At 37.3% G+C, this 19822-nt stretch overlaps 1 long non-coding RNA gene across 2 annotated transcripts in view; it reads left to right on the top strand.

The window, feature by feature from the left end:
* The first annotated feature begins 602 nt into the window (after positions 1-602).
* The window catches only part of LOC131401189 (uncharacterized), a 76746-nt gene continuing 57526 nt past the window's right edge, over positions 603-19822 (top strand). For both annotated transcript variants that reach the window (XR_009217584.1, XR_009217583.1), the window contains exons 1-2: positions 603-703; positions 9664-9741. This is a non-coding gene — a long non-coding RNA (uncharacterized LOC131401189). The remainder of the gene's footprint in view (positions 704-9663; positions 9742-19822) is intronic.

Raw genomic sequence — 19822 nt, 5'->3', positions numbered from 1 at the left:
AGGACCTAAGAAAACCTCTATTGATGTTACCTGCCACCTTCATTATAAAGTGAAGAAAAAAGTAAAAGTGAAGTCCACAGATGAGGAGTAACTTGTTTAGGGTCACACAGCAAACTGGAAATAACAGAGATGTCAACAATCCACATATTTTGTTTCTCATGCTACTACTTTTTTCCAACACATGGAACTCCCTGTCCATGGTTGATTAAAACACAATTTTGCTCAATGCTTACTATGTACAAAGACACTGTACTAGATTACAATGGTTTTACATGGAAATAAAAAGTCAAGTCCAGCAAGTAAATACAGTTAATGATAGATAATTGTTCACATTATTTGAGCACTTACTATATGCTAGGCTCTGGGCTAAATGCTTTACCACATAATGTCAGTTAATTTTCACAACAACCCAATGAAATATGTAATAGCCCCATTCTACAGATGGGGAAAAATTGAGGCTTAGAGAAGAAAAGGAATTTTCTCAAGACTTCAAGACTAATCATTGCTGAAGCTGGATTAAAAGCTAAGGCTCTTTGACTTTGCACTATAATGCCTAACTTCACTGTTATACTGAAATTAACCCCTACTCTTGCATCTAGGTTGTTCTTGGCTCCTGTCCTAGAAGACTAACTTCAGAGCCTGCAAGTGAGATAAACAATTGATAGCATTTGGATACAAGGACAAAGAATAGTAGAAGCTTCTGGTGAGCAAACTCTGGCACTACATAAAGTGAATTCTGTACGCCATACTTTTGTTTTAAAGTTATTCCTTTTCTGATTATTGCAGAAATGTACATTTAGAGTAGACAATTTCAAATATGGAGAAAGGTGCATGGATAAAATATCCCTGGAATACTTAATAATCCCAGCACATATAGATATAAAAGTTGTTAACACTAGAGGATTTCTTTCCAGTGTATAGTGTGTGTGTGTGTGTGTATTTAAAAATGCACATGTGGTCTTGTTTTATTTTTATAAGACTGGGATTTTATATATACTGTTTTATAATCTTTTTCAAGTGAAAATATGAGCATTTTTCCATATCTGAAAATATTCAACACCATGATTTTATAACTACACAGTGTTTCGTTATATTAATACATCTTTAATTATTTTTCTATTGCTAAATATTTTGGTTGTTTATGATTTTTTGTTTTTTTGTTTTAAAAATCACTGGGTTGTAAGAATATTTCTAAGAATTTTCTTAAGATAGAGTCCTAGAAAGGGAATTAGTAGGCCAAAGCTTATAAAGCCCATTTTTCTACTCTTTCATGTTTAAACGTAACCACATGTTAACGGATGGTGACCTTTTCAGGGGATATACTCTATATACATTAAAACAATACTTAATTTTATTCCAGGACTATGTTAATTTCCTGAAATCTTTATTTAAAGTCACACACTCAAATTGAAATACAGGCCACTGATTAGTGATTCTGTAATTGGTTCAATGTGAGTGTGTTTGAACCTCTAGGACTACCATATTTTTTAATAGAAAAAAATGTTACTTATGTTGATGTGGATGATGATGATGATAATTGAGGTAAATACTATTACTACCCATTCTGTAGATAAGAAAATTGAGATTAAGTTAATTAACTTGTTTAAGATCACACAGCTAGTTTTTGGCACAGCCGGAAATGAAACCCTCATGAGTTTGGCTCCATAGTCTGTGAATTGAAGCACTAAGATACCACCTTTCTCTTCATTAAGGTGCACATCAAAAACTCTACAATGTCTTTCTATCCTTTTGCTGTATACTAAGTAAACAAAAAGGAAAAACATACTTCTTCTTCAAGAGAGATTTCAGTTAGGAAAGTAGAGAAAACTAGCATTTTTTCCCTCAGTCTTCAAATCATACCTACCACATGGGCATTCTGTACTCAGGAATGCTACAAAATATTTCAACTAAGGATCTATTTTTCGTTTAACAGAATCATTCATGAAAACATAATTTTCCTGATAAGGTAAAACTAGTGACTTTTGATGTGAGGAGTAGAGGCAATTTGGGAACCTAATGAATTTTGAGACACATGCTTAGGTGTAGCTGCCTGCATGGGGCAGCCATGGGCAATCAGAGGGCATCTTGAAGGCACTGACGATATAGGTGGTTAAGAAGAGAGCGAGGCAAGAGGTGGAAAAGATTCAAAAAGAAAAATGGGAGGGAACACAAATACAGCCTGACAGTTTTGCTGATGCCCAATTATTCATCTTTAAGTATTGAGCTTATGGGCACAGTATTCTCATTTCAATAGCAAGTTTTATTTTCTATGTTATTTTATTACTATGATACAAACAGCCTCCTTTCCCTAAGCTTTGAAGTTAGTAGTATGAATAGATATTACCTTCATTCACATATCACTGAATATCATTTGAACCATCTTGAATATCAGCTAAGCACATATAGGGGGATGTATAATTTTTTGAGCATCTGCACTAAAACTTACACTATCAATTGTAAACCACAGTCATTTTTCAGGGACATAATTAAATAATAACTTTGGGAAGTAGTTTTCACTAGGGTCCTAACCAAGCTGGATATTCTGCATGTAACTATGTGATACTATGTAGACAATAATAAATAAACAGAAAGTAAAGAGGAAAGATATTAGTTTCCAGTAAAGTGTTTCATTCACTGGTAAATAACTTGGTGTGCTAAAACATACCTAAAGTTATCATGTATGTAATACTCCAACAACTTTGTTCATTATATCTTGGAAAGTAACATAGTAGTATCCATTGGTATAAAGAATATTATAAATTATGTCTTTATATATTAATTACTTGGTATAACTAAGTCTACTAAAGTGGTAGAAATTTATAACAATCTGAAACACAAGCACTTTGGGATAGGTGCATATTATTGGCCTTAGATAATTCTCCCCTTGAATGATGGCTGAATTCCCAAATCCCCATGATAATAGTATCATTTACTATGTAGAAAACACAGATTGTTATTTTTTGATTCAACTTATGCCAACTTGTGATTTTAACATTAGTGATTCTTTATGTTTTATTCACAAGGTCTAAATTAATATGATCAATATTCAGGTGCTAATAGTCTGAGAATATTGCCTTTTAACTAATTGCTACTTCTTAATGATGTCATTCTGAAAATAACATCCATCCTCATAAGTTTGTGAATAAGGGCCAAAAAGGCATCTCAATGAAAGCAAGATTTTTGAAACTTAGTGAAAGTGGCCCAAATCCAAGATTTGATTCTTGGGTTACAGTAGGTGCTTTCTCAGACTTTCTGCTGATTATGCCTCTGTTATACTACAAAGGATTTTTGCATAATGGACATAAATCTCTCTACATGAGTCACTTGAGAGACAAGAAAAATAGTCTCCATCAAGGAACTACACACAGAAATGCATTAAACAACAGCTCTCAGTAGAGGGAATGACACCGTTTTAAATATAGGTTTGGGGAAATATGAATAAAAATATAATTTTACACCATTCTGGACAATCTTACTTTTTTTTTAATTGATGATTTAATGGTTTCTAACATTGTGAAATTTTGGGTTGTACATTTTTGTTTGTCCATCACCATATATATGACTCCCTTCACCCCTTGTGCCCACCCCACACCCCCCTCCCCCAACCCCCCTCCCCCCACCTTCACTGCCCCTAGTAACCACAGTCCAGTTTTCTCTGTCCATGTGTTGGTTTATATTCCACATATGAGTGAGATCATACAGTGTTTGTCTTTCTGTTTCTGGCTTATTTCACTTAACATAATACGCTCTAGGCCCATCCATGTTGTTGCAAATGGGACGATTTTGTCTTTTTTATGGCTGAGTAGTATTCCATTGTATATATATACCACATTTTCTTAATCCAATCTTCAGTCAAGGGACACTTAGGTTGCACATGGTCACTTTCATTCTTTTGCATGTGGCTGTCCAGTTTTCCCAACACCATTTATTGAAAAGACTTTCCTTTCTCCATTGCATGTTCTTAACACCTTTGTCGAAAATTAGCTGTCCATATATGTGTGGTTTTATTTCTGGGCTTTCAATTCTGTTCCATTGATCTGTGTGTCTGTTTTTGTACCAGTACCATGCTGTTTTGATTACTATTGCTTTGTAGTATGTTTTGAAGTCAGGGATTGTGATGCCTACTGCTTTGTTCTTTTTTTTTTAGGATTTCTTTAGCTATTCGGGGTCTTTTGTTGCCCCATATAAATTTTAGTATTCTTTTTTCTATTTCTGTGAAGAATGTCATTGGGATTCTGATTGGGATTGCATTGAATCTGTAGATTGCTTTAGGTAATATAGACATTTTAACTATGTTTATTCTTCCAATCCACGTGCATGGGATATCTTTCCATTTCTTTATGTCATCATGGATTTCTTTCAATAATGTCTTGTAGTTCTCATTGTATAGGTCCTTCACCTCCTTGGTAAGATTTATTCCTAGGTATTTTATTCTTTTTGATGCAATTGTAAATGCTATTATCTTTTTGAGCTCTCTTTCTGTTAGTTCATTATTAGCATATAGAAATGCAACTGATTTTTGTAGATTGATTTTGTACCCTGCAACTTTGCTGTACTTGTTGATTGTTTCTAATAGTTTTCCAACAGATTCTTTAGGGTTTTCTATATATACCATCATGTCATCTGCAAATAGTGAGAGTTTCACTTCTTTGTTACCTATTTGGATTCCTTTTATTCCTTTTTCTTGCCTAATTGCTCTGGCCAAAACCTCCAGTACTATGTTAAACAGGAGTGGTGAGAATGGGCAGCCCTGCCTCATTCCTGTTCTCAGAGGAATGGCTTTCAGTCTTTCCCCATTGAGTATGATGTTGGCTGTGGGTTTGTCATATATGACCTTTATTATATTGAGGTACTTTCCTTCTATTCCCATTTTATTGAGAGTTTTTATCATAAATGGATGTTGTATCTTGTGAAATGCCCTCTCTGCGTCTATTGAGATGATCATGTGGTTTTTATTCTTTGTTTTGTTGATGTGATGTATCACGTTGATTGATTTGCAGATGTTGAACCATCCCTGCGTCCCTGGTATAAATCCCACTTGATCATGGTGTATGATCTTTTTAATGTATTGTTGTATTCGGTTTGCCAATATTTTGTTGAGGATTTTTCCATCAATGTTCATCAGCGATATTGGCCTGTAATTTTCTTTCTTTGTATTGTCTTTGTCTGGTTTTGGTATCAGGGTGATGTTGGCCTCATAGAATGAGTTAGGAAGTCTTCCATCTTCCTCTATTTTTTGGAATAGTTTGAGAAGGATGGGTATTAAATCTTCTTTGAATGTTTGGTAAAATTCACTGGAGAAGCCATCTGGTCCTGGACTTTTATTTTTTGGGAGGTTTTTGATTACTATTTCCATCTCTTTACTTGTTATTGGTCTATTCAGCTTCTCCATTTCTTCTTGGTTCAATTTTGGGAAGTTGTATAAGTCTAAGAATTTATCCATTTCTTCTAGATTGTCCAATTTGTTGGCATATAATTTCTCATAGTATTGTCTTATAATCCTCTGTATTTCCATGGTATCCATTGTAATTTCTCCTCTTTCATTTCTAATTTTATTTACTTGAGCCTTTTCTCTATTTTCTTAGTAAGCCTGGCTAAGGGTTTGTCGATTTTGTTTATCTTCTCGAAGAACCAACTCTTTGTTTCATTAATCCTTTCTACTGTTTTTTTGGTCTCAATTTCATTTATTTCTGCTCTGATTTTTATTATTTCTCTCCTTCTGCTGGCTTTGGGCTTTGTTTGTTCTTCTTTTTCTAGTTCTGTTAGGTGTAATTTAAGGTTGCCTATTAGGGCTTTTTCTTGTTTGCTAAGGTGGGCTTGTATTGCTATGAGTTTCCCTCTCAGGACCGCTTTTGCTGCATCCCATATGGTTTGATATGGCATATTATCATTTTCGTTTGTTTCCAGATAGTTTTTGATTTCTCCTTTAATTTCATCAATGATCCATTGGTTGTTCAGTAGCATGTTGTTTAATCTCCACATTTTTGTCACTTTCCCAGTTTTTTTTTTTCATGGTTCATTTTGAGTTTCATAGCCTTATGGTCTGAAAAGATGCTTGTTATGATTTCAATCTTCTTAAATTTATTGAGGCTTGTTTTGTTTCCCAACATATGGTCTATCCTAGAGAATGTTCCATGCGCGCTTGAGAAGAATGTGTAGTCAGCTGTTTTTGGATGGAGTGCTCTGTATATGTCTACTAGGTCCATCTCGTCCAGTTTTTCATTTAAGTCTACTATTTCTTTATTGACTTTTTGTTTTGATGATCTATCCATTGCTGTAAGTGAGTTGTTAAGATTCCCTACTATTATTGTGTTGTTGTTGATTTCTCCTTTTAGGTTTGTTAGTAGTTGCTTTATGTACATTGCTGCTCCTATGTTGAGTGCATATATATTTATAAGTGATATGTCTTCTTGATGGACTGTCCCTTTTATCATTATATATTTCCCTTCTTTGACTTTCTTAACCTGTTTTATCTTGAAGTCTACTTTGTCTGATATGAGTATGGCAACACCTGTTTTCTTTTGTTTGCCATTAGCTTGGAATATTGTCTTCCATCCTTTCACTCTGAGCCTGTGCTTGTCTTTAGTGCTAAGATGTGTTTCCTGAAGGCAGCATATTGTTGGGTCTTGCTTTTTAATCCATCCTGCCACTCTGTATCTTTTGATTGGAGAGTTCAATCCATTTACATTTATGGTAATTATTGATATATGAGGGCTTAATGTTGCTGTTTTGTCACTTATTTTCTGGTTCTTTTGCATTTCTTTTGTTTCTTGTCCCATTTGTTTTGGACTGCCAATTCAGTTTGGTTGTTCTGTCTTATGACTCTTCCAGTTTTCTTTTTGTGTATCATATGTGGTTTTGTTTTGATTATTTGTTTAGTGGTTACCTTGAGGTTTGGACAAAAAATCTTGTGTATGAGATAGTCCATTATCTGATGGCCTACTATTTCCTTATACTAAGTCAATTCAGTCACTTTCCTCTTCCCCTTCTAAGTTGTTCTTGTTATACCTTATTCTATCTTGTGTTGTGGCTGTGTGTTTACAGTGATGAGGTTAAATTTATTTTTGGTGAATTTCTTCCTTTGATCTTTGAATTTAGTATTTAAGTGGTTGCTAACTTATTCCGGTAAAGATCTACTATTTTTCTGAGTTTGTCTACCTACTTTTCTCCTTGCTCCAAGCTTTGTGTTCCCTTTCTCTTCTTTTTTTCAGGCCTGAGGGCCTTCTTGAGTATTTCTTGTAGTGGGGGTCTCGTGGCCATGAACTCCCTTAGCTTTTGTTTATCTGGGAGAGTTACTATTTCTCCGTCATATTTGAAGGATATTTTTGCTGCATAGAGTATTCTTGGCTGAAAGTTTTTGTCTTTCAGTATTTTGAATATATCATTCCAGTCTCTTCTAGCTTGAAAAGTTTCTGTTGAGAAATCCGCTGAGAGCCTGATGGGAATTCCTTTGTACATTATTTTTTGTTTTTGTCTAGCTGCCCTTAATATGGTTTCTTTGTTGTTGACCCTGGCTAGCCTTACCACTAGGTGTTGTGGTGAAGGCCTTTGTTTGTTAATATATATAGGTGTCCTGTTCACTTTGCTTACTGGTATTTCCTGCTCCTTCCCCAGATTTGGGAAATTCTCAGCTATTATTTCCTTGAATAGGCTCTCTGTTCCTCTTTCCCTCTCCTCTCCCTCAAGAATACCTATAATTCTTATGTTACATTTTCTAATAGAGTCAGATATTTCTCGGAGTCTTTCTTCATTTCTTTTTAGTCTTAGTTCTCTCTCCTCTTCCATCTGGAGTATATCTGTATTCCTATCCTCTAAGGTGCTAATTCTTTCCTCCATATTGTCAGCTCTGTTCTTTAAAGATTCCAGATTCTCCTTTATCTCCTCCATTGTGTTCTTCTTCTCCATCAACACTGATTGGTTTTTCTTTATGATTTCAATCTCTTTTGTGAAGAAACTCCTAATCTCATTGAATTGTTTGTCTGTGTTGTCTGGTATTTCGTTGAATGTTTTTATGATAGCTATTTTAAAATCTCTGTCATTTAGTTTACGGATTTCTGTGTGTTCGGGGTTGATTTCTGGGTGCTTGTCATTTTGTTTCTGGTCTGGTGATTTCATATATTTTTGCATTGTGGTTCCTGTGTTGGTTTTTTATTTTTCCTCATCCTGGAAATCTGTGGTTGCAATTTCCACCTGCCGCCACTGTCTGGTGGTAAAGGGCTGTGTAGTCTAAGCCCCCTGTGCTCTGCCCCGGTTTTTCTGCTGCGATCCACAGTTTTGTTTTTTTTTTGGTTTTTTTTTTTCTCCCGCTGCGATCCACAGGTCCAGTCGTTTGATCAGGTCTGCCGCCGATCGCTTGGTCTGTCTGCCACGGATCGCTAGGTCTGGTCTGGTCAGTTGAGCTGCAGAGTCCGGTTTGTGGGGAGGGGGGAACTCTCTCTTTTGCCCTCTGGGTTCCTGACATGGGATGCTTCTCATTTGCCCCTCTTTATCCACTGTCTGGGGTGCTCAGATGTTGATGGTAGCCCTGTGGCTCCTCTGAGTCCTCTGTACCAGAGTTTCCCACTGGCTGAGAGATTCCAAAGAGCCACGGTTTCCCCACAGAGGGCCGCCCCTCCCCCCTCTCTGGGAGCCGTGGGGACCGGGATCACTGATCTGATGGGGAGGGAGAGGAGTTCTCCTTACCTCTCCCCACTTCCTCTGGGGGCCCAGCACGTTCCGCTCTCAGATGTGCGGCAGTGTGTGTCCCTCCGCTCTAGCTTTTCACTGTCTGGGATTCCGTTGTTGGTCTGTGACTGTTCCTTTTGTTGTATCTTGTCGGGGGAAGAGATCACGGGAAAGCTCACTCTGCCATGATGCTGACGTCACTCTCTGGACAGTCTTACTTTGTATTAAAAAATGGAAAAATTTTTAGTTTGGGAGAGCTTAGAAGCAGATAATAATATCTTATATATTTTTTCTTATAATTTTTAACTGACTTTCCAGAGGAATATTTAGAGGGCTTTTCCTCCTCAGGCAGTCAGTACAAAAGTAGTTATTCATCTGGGAATTCACAGCAACACTGTAACTTCCAATTAGCAAAACATACATTAAAAGCTGCTGTAAACCACTCTAGGAGGCCTGCTGATGGCTGTGATTAATGGCTGTGCATCTACAGCTATTGCACATACGTGTTAACAGAGCTATTTGTAAATTGTCAACACAAACTCATACAACCTTAGGTTATCCATCAGAAAAGTATGCATTGGAGTTGATTAATTATAGCCCTTCTTCTATGGAACTAGGATGATTATAATATTTCTCAATGACTGAAAAATTCCAAAACTAGTGATGAAGTTAATTTGAAAGCAAAATCTTACAATGGACGTATACTTGTTTCTTTCTGCTTGTTAGGTCTCACAAAGAGAAACACGGTTCTTATTTAAGTGTATAAAGCTCCTTCCCTTCCAATTTCCATGGTCCTTCCTTCATTACACATGTCCTCATAAATTATTTTGTTGCTATAGCAGTACTATTCTATGTTGCAGAAACAAATCTAGCAAGAATGGTATTTGTAGAACTCACACTCATCCCAGACTATATTCTTACTAACTATAGTGTCAAAGGTGTCTATCACTCAATTGTAGATCCAAATGCAAATGTTTTGTGTGTCTTTTTTTCCCTTAGGATTGGCTACATTTTGCAATCCCTGACTCACGGACAGACTATTTCAAACCTGAACAGAAACAACAGTCCTTTTACATGGTACAGTGCTTTTTATTTGCCAGTCTATTCATATCCATTTTTTCATATGACCTCATGACATCCCAGTGAAGTAGACAGGGCAGGCTTTGCAGTTTACAATGAATGGTAATAGCATAATTAATAATATAACAAGGCATATAGTGTTCTGATTATTATGGTCACTTACTGTCTATGTAATATTGCTTGTTTGATATTTATTCACATTTCAAGAATATTTAAATGCCCTGTAAAAATCTGAATTGACCAGTTGAGGTTAAAATCCTTTCCTAAGAAGTGCATCATAATTGTAATCAGTGTTGATTCAACTAATTTGCGTGAAATATACATTTTAGAGATATGTAGAAGAGACATTAGAAGAGTCTTAAGATTTGTGAGTCAATAAGCTTCCTTAATAATTCTTAAGATGCTCAAATTACTTTTCCTAAAAGGCTCAGCATAATTTAAAATTTTAAATGTTAAAAGTAATCATTTATGTTTGAGTTAAGTATCTTTCACCTCATCTAAGCATCTGTGAAGGGACATATCAAATACTTCCAAAGTACTATTTACGATACAAAAATAAGTTTAACTAAGTTAGAATAAGCAGGATAAATGGAATTTTTTTTTCCTTTCACATTACAAATTAACCACGATACGAAGTTCGATTGATAGGATATTTGAGACAAATACCACTTAGGCAAACAACTTTTAAAATGTGATAGAACTGTCAAAATTAAATCCAACTACAAATTTATATCACAATGAAAATAGAGTAAAAGTGACAGATGAAAAATGGCATTATATAGAACCCAAGAGGTGGTTCTGTGCAGGGATGATTGTTGGGAGAGAGACCAGGACAACAATAAATTAAACAAAATTTATCTTGGATTCTCCCACAACTGCTGACTCAAGTCTATTACTACACACCAAATATGTCCCTGTTACATCAGGATTCCTGACTCCACTCAACCTCCAAGACCTTATGACTCCAAGAAGTGTTCTATGCTCCACACTCATCCCCTTCTGCTTTCCCCACTTAAAAACTTATCTGTATTATAGTTCACTCCTTCTGGAGCTTATCAGACTCTGTGATTAACTAAGCTGTTAATGCCTTTCTGCTGTGTCAAATATTTGCATTTTCACACAACTATTTTGGATAAAGAGTTCCCTAAGGGAGTGATTCTAATGATGAGGAGAAATTTAGGTTTGGAAGGGTTTTTTTTGCTCCATGAATTCTACCATCTGGCCATTTGCATACTATACTTAAGCCTTGTGTTGACCCTAATAATTCTGCATTGGCTGAGATGGAAGAGTCTTCCCACTGTGTTAATAGTGGCCGTCAAATGAAGCACACTCTGATTTTGGCATGCATTTAGAAACGTGGTGCTGAACCATAAATGGAACATCTGAAACACAGAAGAGCTGCTTTTTAAAACAAAATTCCAGCTCTTTCTCACCCATTGAGTCCCCTGCAGAGTCTAAAATGTGGTTATCTGAACCCAGACCAATGATACCAAATAACCACATATTTTTTCAAAAAATCACTGTAGTTAAGTACTCAGAACCTGTTTAATACTTAAGGCACTTTTAATTTATTTTTTTCTGAAGTATTCTGTTGCTTCTTGCCATTTAATCCAGCTGAAGAAAGGCTTCCCACTTCCCTCAATCCCCCGAAATCAAGTCACAACCTCCGGGAGCTGCTGAGATCTAATTTGATTTCCACTCCAGCAAATGTGTAGATGACTGAGCTGTTAATGAGTCAGGCAAAAGGTCTTCCTTATAATTGACACACAGAAATATTTCTTAATGGATTCCTAGCTCCTGCCACATTCTCCTGTTAAGCTATTCATATGTGTAATAAATGTAGTTTCACATAAAAGTAGCAAGAGTGCTGGAAATGAAAAAAACCTCTCTATGTTTTCTTCAGCTCTCTACCCTGGAGCTCATGACGTAAAAACCACTAGTGCCCTCTTCTGGTCAGAAGAAAGACAAACTTCATCCTATCTAGTTACAGGACACCAGTCAAGAGAATAATCAAATATTTTTATGACATCTCCTCAAAAATATAATCTCATCTATAGGAACAGTGTTGGAAACAGAACTTTCACAAAATGCACTACTTCTATCTCAAGAGGAGTACTACTAGCTGCAAGTTCTACACACATATATGAGTTACATATTTCTTTTCAAAGACAGCATAAGTATACTCCAGCATTGCAAAATTGTCCAAGTACAAGATACTGAAAAACATGTATATTGAAGTGTCCATGTCACTTTCTATGTGCCTATGTGGATAAAAGTTGGTGAGAAAGGATATTATAAAATGTGGAAATCTTCTTGAAAGAAGGTTTTTCATAACAGGGTTAATTCTTTCTATGCATGGTATCTTTTTTTGAGTGCAGATACAATGCTGCAATGCAAGGGAAAATCCAATCAGAAAAATGGATGTGTAATGAAGGAGTTTGAAACATACACACATATACATACAAAAACATCAAACTTCTTTGTGGTCTTCTTCATAGTCGTTTGGATAGGTTACGCTAATATACTGTGAACCTTTTCAAAATTAGCCTTTGGGAATTACAGTCAGAGCCAAAAATGAATTAACATTATTTTCTGATAACACTTTATCTTTGATCCATGGCTGTATTACTCAGCTTGAGCTCCCATATAATTATTTGTTTATTTATATATATATTTTTTTAATTTTTTGTTTATTGGTAACACTGGTTTATAACACTGTATAAATTTCAGGTGTACATCATTATACTTCTATTTCTGCATAGATTACATCATGTTCACCACCCAAATACTAATTACAACCCATCACCACACACATGTGCCAGATTATCCCTTTCGCCCTCCCCCTTACCACTTCCCCTCTGGTAACCACCAATCCAATCGCTGTCTCTATGTGTTTGTTTATTGTTGTTATTATCTACTACTTAATGAAGGAAATCATACGGTATTTGACCTTTTCCCTCTGACTTATTTCGCTTTGCATAATACCCTGAATGTCCATGCATGTTGTCACAAATGGCTGGATTTCATCGCTTCTTATGGCTGAGTAGTATTCCGTTGTGTATATATAGTACATCTTCTTTATCCATTCGTCCCTTGATGGGCACTTAGGTTGCTTCCAAGTCTTGGCTATTGTGAATAACGCTGCAATGAACACAGGGGTGCATGTTTCTTTATGCATTGGTGTTTTCAAGTTCTTTGGATAAATACCCAGCAGTGGAATAGCTGGATCATATGGTAGTTCTAGCCTTGATTTTTTTGAGGAATCTCCATATTGTTTTCCATAGTGGCTGCACCAGTTTGCACTCCCACCAGCAGTGTATGAGAGTTCCCTTCTCTCTACATCCTCTCCAACACTTGTTGTTTCCTGTCTTGTTAATTATAGCCATTCTGACGGGCGTGAGGTGATATCTCATTGTAGTTTTGATTTGCATTTCCCTGATAGTTAATGATTTTGAACATCTTTTCATGTGTCTGTTGGCTATCTGTATATCTTCTTTGGAGAAATGTCTGTTCAGGTCTTTTGCCCATTTTTTAAGTGAGTTAGTAGTTTTTTTGTTGTTGACATGCATGAGTTCCTTATATATTTTACAGATTAAGCCCATATCAGATGTATGGTTTACAAATATCTTCTCCCAATTGTTAGGTTGTCTTTTCGTTTTGATGATGGTTTCCTTTGCTGTGCAGATTTTTAGTTTGATGTAGTCCCATTTGTTTATTTTTTCTATTGTTTCTCTTGCTCCATCAGACATGGTGCTTGAAAGTATGTTGCTAAGACCGATGTCAAAGAGCGTACTGCCTATGTTTTCTTCTAGAATTTTCATAGTTTCAGGTCTTACATTCAAGTCTTTAATCCATTTGGAGTTAATTTTTGTGCATGGTGTAAGGTAAGGGTCTACTTTCATTTTTTTGCATGTGGCTATCCAGTTTTCCCAACACCATTTGTTGAAGAGACTTTCTTTTCTCCATTGTAGGTTCTTGGCTACTTTGTCAAAGATTAGCTGTCCATAGATGTGTGGGTTTATTTCTGGGCTTTCAATTCTATTCCATTGATCTGTGTTTCTGTTTTTGTGCCAGTACCATGCTGTTTTGGTTACTATAGCTTTGTAGTATATTTTGAAATCAGGGAGTGTGTTATCTCCAGCGTTGTTCTCTTTTCTCAGGATTCCTTTACTTATTCAGGGTCTTTGATGTTCCAAATAAATTTTAGAATTCTTTGTTCTATTTCTGTGAAAAATGTTGTTGGAACTTTGATAGGGATTGCATTGAATCTATAGATGGCTTTAGGAAGTATGGACATCTTAACTATGTTAATTCTTCCAATCCAAGAGCACGGAATGTCTTTCCATTTCTTTGCGTCTTCTTCAATTTCTTTCAGAAATGTTTTATAGTTTTCCGTTTACAGGTCTTTCACCTCTTTGGTTAAGTTTATTCCTAGGTATTTTACTCTTTTTGTTGAAATTCTAAATGGGATGGTATTCTTAATTTCTCTTTATGCTACTTCATTGTTAGTGTATAGAAATGCAACTGATTTTTGTATGTTGATTTTGTATCCTGCAACTTTACCATATTCGTTTATTACTTCTAAAAGTTTTCTGGTGGATTCTTTAGTGTTTTGTATATATAAGATCATGTCATCTGCAAATAGTGACAGTTTCACTTCTTCCTTTCCAATTTGGATCCCTTTTACTTCTTTCTCTTGCCTGATTGCTCTGGTTAGGTCTTCCAGTACTATGTTAAATAGGAGTGGTGACAGTGGGCATCCTTGTCTGATTCCTCTTCTTAGAGGTATACCTTTCAGTTTTTCACCATTGAGGATGATATTAGCTGTGGGTTTCTCATATATGGTCTTTATTATATTGAGGTATTTTCCTTCTATACCCATTTTATTCAGAGTTTTTATCATAAAAGGATGCTGTATCTTGTCAAATGCTTCCTCTACATCTATTGAGATAATCATGTGATTTTTATTCTTCATTTTATTAATGTGGTGTATTACGCTGATTGATTTGTGAATGTTAAACCATCCCTGCGTCCCTGGAATAAATCCCACTTGATCATGGTGTATAATCTTTTTAACGTATTGTTGTATGCGATTTGCTAGTATTTTGTTGAGGATTTTTGCATCGATGTTCATCAGTGATATTGGCCTGTAGTTTTCTTTTTATGTGTTCTCCTTGTCTGGTTTTGGTATCAGGGTAATGTCAGCTTCGTAGAATGAGTTAGGGAGCTTCCCCCCCTCCTCAATTTTTTGAAAGAGTTTGAGAAGGATAAGTATTAAGTCTTCTTTGAAAGTTTGGTAGAATTCAGCAGGGAAGCCGTCTGGTCCTGGACTTTTATTTTTGGGGAGGTTTTTGATTACTTTTTCAATCTCCTTACTGGTGATTGGTCTATTCAAATTCTCTATATCTTCTTGATCCAGTTTTGGTAGGTTGTATGATTCTAAGAATGTATCCATTTCTTCCAGATTGTCGAATTGGTTGGCATATAGCTTTTCATAGTATTCTCTTATAACTTTTTGTATTTCTGAGGTGTCTGTTGTAATTTCTCCTCTTTCATTTCTGATTTTACTTATTTGTGCCTTCTCTCTTTTTTTCTTGGTGAGTCTAGCTAAAGGTTTGTCAATTTTGTTGATCTTTTCAAAGAACCAGCTCTTGGTTTTATTAATTTTTTCTATTGTTTTTTGGTCACTATTTCATTTATTTCTGCTCTGATTTTTATTATTTCCCTTCTTCTACGGTTTTGGGGATTTGTTTGTTCTTCTTTTTTCCAGATCCTTATGGTGCATTGTTAGATTGTTTATTTGAGATTTTTCTTGTTTGTTGAGATAGGCCTGTACTGCTACAAACTTCCCTCTTAGAACCGCTTTTGCTGTATCCCATAAATTCTGGCATGTTGTATTTTCATTTTCATTTGTCTCCAAGTATTTTTTTATTTCTTCTTTGATTTCTTCGTTGACCCAGTAATTGTTCAGTAGCATTTTGTTTAATCTCCACGTATTTGTGGCTTTTCTGATTTTCTTCATATAGTTGATTTCTAGTTTCACACCATTGTGGTCAGAAAAGATGCTTGGTATTATTTTAATCTTCTTAAATTTATGGAGACTTGTTTTGTGGCCTAATATGTGATCAATCCTGGAGAATGTTCCATGTGCCTTTGAAAAGAACGTGTATTCTTTGGTTTTTGAATGGAATGGTCTGTATATATCTACTAGGTCCATCTGTTCTAGTGTGTGATTTAAGGCCAATGTTTCCTTATTAATCTTCTATTTGCATGATCTATCCGTTGGTGTAAGTGGAGTGTTAACGTCTCCTACTATTATTGCGTGACTGTCTATTTCTGTTCTTATGTCTGTTAATAGTTGCTTTATATATTTAGGTGCACCTACATTGGCTGCGTAGATATTTACAAGTGTTATAACCTCCTGTTGGATTGTTCCCTTGATCATTATGTAATGCCCTTCTTTGTCTCTTTTTACAGTTTTTGTTTTAAAGTCTATTTTGTCTGATATGAGTACTGCTACCCCAGCTTTCTTTTCATTGCCATTTGCGTGGAGTATCTTTTTCCATCCCTTCACTTTCGGTTTATGAGTGTCTTTAGTTCTGAAGTGTGTCTCTTGTATGCAGCATAGATACGGGTCTTGTTTTTTTATCTTATCAGCCTCCTTATGTCTTTTAATTGGAACATTTAGTCCATTAACGTTTAAAGTAGCTACTGAGAAGTATGTACTTACTGTCATTTTTCAACTTTTTTTTTCTCAGTGTTTTAGTATTCCTTCTCTGTTCCTTTCCTCTTCTATACACAATTGATGGTCTCTTTAGTTTGACCTCTGTCTGAAAGCTCTACTCTTTAACTCCCCTCCTCCCTCATTTTATGTTTTTGATATCATATCTAACCTCTTTTTTGTGCATTTGTATCCATTACATTCTTATCATGGAAAAAGATAATTTTTCCTATTTGTGGTCTTCTCTTTTCCCCATAATCAGTCCCTTTAACATTTCTGGTAGCACTGGTTTCTTGTTGACAAACTCCTTTAATTTTTGCCTCTCTGGGAAATTTTGGATCTCTCCTTCCATTTTGAGTGATAACCTTTCTGGGTAGAGAATTCTTGGCTGTAAGTTTTTTCCTTTTAGCACTTTAAATATATTATGCCACTCTCTTCTAGCCTGTACGGTTTCTGCTGAGAAGTCAGCTGATAGCCCTATGGGGTTTCCTTTGTATGTAACTTGACTTTCTCTTGTGGCTTTTACGATGCTCTCTTTATCTTTAATTCTGGACATTTTGATTATGATGTGTCTTGGTGAGGGCCTCTTTGGGTTTATCTTCTTTGGGGCTCTCTGTGTTTCCTGTACCTGGTTGTCTGTTTCCTTCCTTAGGTTAAGGAAGTTTTCATCTATTATTTCTTGAAATAGATTCTCTGCCCCTTTGTCTCACTCTTCTCCTTCCGGGCCACCTGTAACACGGATGTTAGTGTGCTTGATGTTGTCCCAGAGGTCCCTTAGACTGTCCTCACTCTTTTTAATTCTTTTATCTTTTACCTGTTCTACTTGGGTAATTTCTTCTAGTCTTTCATCCAGCTCGCAGATCCGTTCTTCTGTATCCTCTACTCTGCTTTTGAGTCCCTCTAGTGAATTTTTCATTTCTAGTATTATATTCTTCATTTCTGAATGGTTCTTTTTTGTGTCTTCCATTTGTTTGTTGACATTCTCACTGAGTTCATCTATTCTTCTCCCCAGATCAGTGAGCATCCTTAACACTCTTTGTTTGAACTCTCTGTCATGTAGGTTGCTCATTTCTGTTTCACTTAGTTCCTTTTCTGGGGTTTTGTCCTGTTCCCTTACTTGGAATGTATTCCTTTGCCTCCTCATTTTGCCTCTTTCCCTGTGCTCGTGTCCACGTATTAGGTAGGTCAGCTACTTCCCCTGCTCTTGGATAGGTGACCTTATGTAAGTGATGCTTTAGGAGGATTCTAGTGTGCTTCCCTCTGTTCTCAATGTTCCAGGGGTGACCCCTATGTGGGCTATGTGTGTCCTTCTGTTGTGGCCTGTTTGCTCTCCCTGTAGCCACCCAGGGAGGCTGAGTTATGCTCCTGGCCAGCTGTTGTAGCGCTCAGCTGCTTGTAGTAGTTATGGGCCCTTCAGTCTCTTTATCAGGTGTGGGGAGCCCCAGCACAGTTGGCTGCAAGTTCTAATACCACATTTGTGTTGCAGTATTTCTTGTAAGTGAGTAGGCCCCCAGTGTGGCAGGTTGTTAGGCTCAGGGCCTTACCATTGCTGTAAGCCTCCAGGCTTTAAGTCTCTTGTCAGCTCTCTGAGGATTGCAGCTGTGTGGGGCTGGCCTCAGGCATGGGAGCACCCAATTGTTTCAGGCTTTGGAAGGCGAGTCAAACCCCCTATGTGTGTCTTTGAGAAGCACAAGTCTTCTGCAGCTGACAGTCCCTGCCTCCCACAGGTCCACACACACAGTCAACACAGTCCTGCCCCATGTGTGCACCCTGACCTCCTGAAGCGGACCCAGCCTCTCCACGGCGGGAGCCCCACACACTGCACCACTGCCCCACACTCTCCACCCACTCCTTGTGCACGCCCTGCCCCGCTGACGTCAGCTCAGTTGCCAAGCTTCAGAGAATCGAGTCACCAATCTATGCAGGCCCACAAGTTGCCTGAGGGCTTGTTGTTGGGTGAGGCCAGTCTCTAGGGTGGGCTGCCTGCCCTGGCTGAGCTCCATTAAATTGATGCTCTAGCGGGTGGGACAGAACCTGGGCTAGCAGGCCTCAGGGAGATCTCCAATGGCGTCTGTGTCAGCACGTCCACACCAGGCCACAACAATGGCCACCGCCAATGTCCCTGTCCCTGGAGAGGTCTGACTTCTCACCGAGATGCACTTAGGGCCTATTAGGTGAGTCTCTTTTCACCACAGCACTGTGCACCTTTCTTTCTGGTGATTTTAGGTTGCTTTCTGAAACCGGTGAGTTTGCGTGCGGGCCCTTTAAGAGGCGGTTTTAATTTCTTTGTGAACCAGCTTTTCTGGGGGTACTCCCCAATGTTTTAGTAGCAGGCAAAGTCAGATATTATGCCAGTCATCTCAATTGTGCTGGGTCCACAAAATGCCCACAGCGGGGGTGGTCCCTGGCTCAGGGCCCCGCTCCTCCAGGGAGGCTGCGTACCTGTTGGCTGCTCCCAGGCGGCCGTGAGGTGCTGCGGCTTCTGAAGGTGGCATTTTTCCTCTCCAGAAGGTAGTTTCTGCCTCTTCTACCTAATTTAGGATTGTCCGTTGTTGCAGGAGTTCATCTTATCCCATTTTCAGCTGTGTCTCAGGGGTAATTTTTCCACGAGTAGTTATAAATTGGCTGTGTCCGCGGGAGGAGGTGAGTTCAGAGTCTGCCTATGCTGCCATTTTGACTTCCTCTCTGAGCTCCCATATAATTTAGCACATTAAACTTTAAATCCCATTTAGCAGTCTCCCAAAATTCAAATCTACAGTCAGTCCTCTGCCTCTGTGGGTTCCGCATTTGCAGATTCAACCAACCGTGGATTGAAAGTACTTTGATGGTTGCATCTGTACTGAACATGTACAGACATTTTTTCCTTGTTATTATTTCCTAAACAATACAGCAATTATTTACATTTTATTAAGTATTATGAGTAATCTAGAGATGATTTAAAATATATGGGAGGATGTGCATAGGTTATATGCAAATACTTTTTATATAAAGGAGCTGAGGATTCATGGATTTTTATATCCGTGGGGGTGTGGGGAGTGGGCTGGAACCGATCCCCCATGGATACCAAGAGGTGAATATAATTTTTTAGGAGAAAGATTTATGAAGGACCAAGAACATACAGAAGGATTTATCACTCACTCAGAAGATAATTTTAAAAGAGGACAAAGCTCCCCAAGGATGTCTGACACATTTCCTGAAACATGGGAATAAGTGGAGAAGCCATCCATATTGACTACTCTGAAAGAAATGTGGTCTAGATGTCTGAATTTTTCAAATATTATTCATCTCTTTTCTGTCAGAGCTAAGGAAATATATTGTTGAACCTCAAATTAGGGCCTGGGACTTGAACCACAGAAA

This window comes from Diceros bicornis, chromosome X (assembly GCF_020826845.1).
Source record: "Diceros bicornis minor isolate mBicDic1 chromosome X, mDicBic1.mat.cur, whole genome shotgun sequence".
In the NCBI taxonomy this organism is placed as follows: domain Eukaryota; kingdom Metazoa; phylum Chordata; class Mammalia; order Perissodactyla; family Rhinocerotidae; genus Diceros; species Diceros bicornis.
Note: the sequence above shows the minus strand (reverse complement) of the source record. Positions and strands in the feature narration are given on the sequence as shown.